This window comes from Callospermophilus lateralis, unplaced genomic scaffold, assembly GCF_048772815.1.
Source record: "Callospermophilus lateralis isolate mCalLat2 unplaced genomic scaffold, mCalLat2.hap1 Scaffold_194, whole genome shotgun sequence".
In the NCBI taxonomy this organism is placed as follows: domain Eukaryota; kingdom Metazoa; phylum Chordata; class Mammalia; order Rodentia; family Sciuridae; genus Callospermophilus; species Callospermophilus lateralis.
Genome location: NW_027512953.1, coordinates 185,908 through 188,674, shown reverse-complemented (window position 1 = coordinate 188,674; position 2,767 = coordinate 185,908). Strand labels below are relative to the sequence as shown.

The 2,767-nt window shown below is 31.2% G+C and overlaps 1 pseudogene; it reads right to left on the bottom strand.

The window, feature by feature from the left end:
• Positions 1-1,452: 1,452 nt before the first annotated feature.
• On the bottom strand, positions 1,453-1,602 carry LOC143387594 (U1 spliceosomal RNA; annotated as a pseudogene).
• Positions 1,603-2,767: the final 1,165 nt, after the last annotated feature.

Here is a 2,767-nt window from a genome sequence, read left to right as displayed (position 1 = left end):
AAACAGTAATAAAATTCTAGTTAGATGGTGTAATTTTTCATAAAGTTTATAATTGTGATTGAGGAAAACACACTATTTGCTGTTTCAAAGCATGTGTTCATGTCTTAGTGCTAAAGATTTAGAAGTGTTTGGAATATCATAAAACACAATTTTATGTGTTTGAAAATTAATAGGCTTATCTTCATTTTAGTTTGGTTTGTGTTCTGTTTTTGGACTGTCAGAAAAATGCTAATCACACAAATCCTGTAGTATTCTACCCATTGCAGAAAATGTCTTAGATTTCTTTAAAATATGGAAACATTCCTTTTCACATTTTTCACAGAACTTAGTGTTTTCATTAGACACCAGTCTAAGAACAAGAGATTTATTTACAGGTTACTTACTATGCTCACTTCAAAAATGATCCCCTGCCAAACTCTGTAGTAGTACTGTGACTACTGCTACCCAAATTTTGATATTAATTTATTTAATTCTATCAAACCTAAGAACATTATACCTTATGTGCTTTTAAACAAAGGATCACTTTATTCGAACATTTATTATTATTTGTATGCAACAATATTTTATAATAAAAGACAAAATTCAAATACAAAATTGTCATTTAAAAATGTCATGATTTCTCCATAGATATCAAGATAAACCAAGAAAATATTGCTTTTCTAATCAATAAAATGATGATATAGCTATAGAAATACTATATGGTAAAATGAAAATTATTCTTAATATCAAAGCCAAGTTAAATTCTATTCTTACATTGAAATAATTAATACCCATGTTCTTATAATAAAATTTACAAAATAAGGTCATTTGCTAGCATTGACTGTGTGTCTCCCCACCTCCTCTACCAGTGGGTATAATCAGCTTTTGCAATATAGAGAACAAAATGCAATACTGTATTATTTTGATGATTTTTTTAATGAAAATGATTCTCAAAAATGACCTGGTGTGATCATTCCTCATAATTATGTAACTCTTCATTCTTTGCATCATTGTTGTCAGCAAAGTTTCTAGCAGGTTTTCTCATTTCCATTCTTGCTCACCTACACTTCACATCCCTAGGAGGGACATTAACATCTAATTTAGACTATTATTATTACCTATGATCTTTCCAAAATGTATCATATTACTTAAAATAAGTTCTCACTCTTTTTCCCTAACTCAAAACTCTGCCTACTTCCTCAATGTGCTTTTACACAATTTTTTTCTAGTTCATCAATATTGCATTGTCATTCTTTCAGTTATATATTTTGCTTTTACTTTTTCTCAAAACAAATTCTATACCCTCAGAAAAGCCTTCTTATCTTCCTTGGCTAAAAGACACAAGCCTCATTTGGGTACTCTTGAATATACTACACAATTTAATTTCTTCTTAAAATACCATATGTAATTTTTTATTCTATGATTTTGTGCCTCCTCAGTGTAATAATATAAACTTCCTAAAAGTAGACATTAAAAAAAAATGCCAATGCAGTCTCCCACAACCACAAATTATGCAGTTGATTTTCCCACATTTGGGGAAATCATAGGGGTCAACATGTCCAGAGTGCCTCACATGTGATAACCACCTTTGTGATCGTGATCTGTCCCCTGCCAGGTAAGTATATAATAGTAGACATTTAATTACCTGTTAATCTTTTGAAAGAGGGCAGGTAAATATTACAATAGCATATGAACTGCAGTCAGAAATGGAGAGGAAAAGGTCTTTGGCAGAAAAAAATTAAACAAAACAAAACAACAAAACAAAAAATAGTACCATTTTCTTTCATGCCCAGACTTTCCTTGCACTTTACTATAAGCATATAATTCATCTATATTACCTATATTATATTTTATTTCAAAAATTGAAATAAAAATACAAATTTTTCAAATTCCCAACCTGAAAATGCCTGTTACTAAGCAATTCTTTCCAAGACAATCAGGAAAAAAAAAATATCTCCTACTAAACATCTGAAACTTTATATTTCACTTTATTTATACATAGTATTGTTTACATGCATTTAATTATTTGTGCATGTGAATATTGCAAATTGTACCATATATCAACAGTGTTAAAGGAAGAGTCATAATCACTTTCAAATCCTGCCTCACAGCATGAATTCAAAGAAGCTAAATGCAATCTCCTATCATTCTTCCTCTGCACAGAGCACCAAAAATAGCTTTCTTTCTTGGGTCAGACATATTATATTGTGTGAGGAACACCATGGAATCAGGGAGTGAAAATGGAGGATAGGCCCAAGCTTCCTATAGTCTCTGGTCACATAGGACAAATATTGTCATGTGACCCCTGCCATTGGCAGAGAGTTCTTGCTGGTCTCCTGGAGACTGCGTGGAAATCATTAAGCACTCTGTTATCAATAAAGTATACTGACAAGGTTAACATTGTCTCAGAACAAAGTTTATAAGGCAGCACTATTAATTTGTGAATTCAGTTCTTGAATAGTGGATATTATTACACAGGCATGAAGCTTATATTTTATAAGAAAAACAAAGTATAAACAAGTCAAAAATTGAAATTAAAAAAAGGATATTTTAGAATGTAGGCATCACTGAAAATATAGAATACTGTATCCCTGGAACTGGGTAGCTCCAGGACTTGAACATGATGATCAGGAAGACACGTTAAAGGACATAGAGTTTGAGTGAAAATCTAAATAACAACCAAAAATTAACAATATGAAGATTTGGGCCATAAATTTCTAGGCAGCATGTATAGAAAACCCATAGGCCAGATAAAGAAAAATTTATATCTCCACTTGCTTCAGGTTCC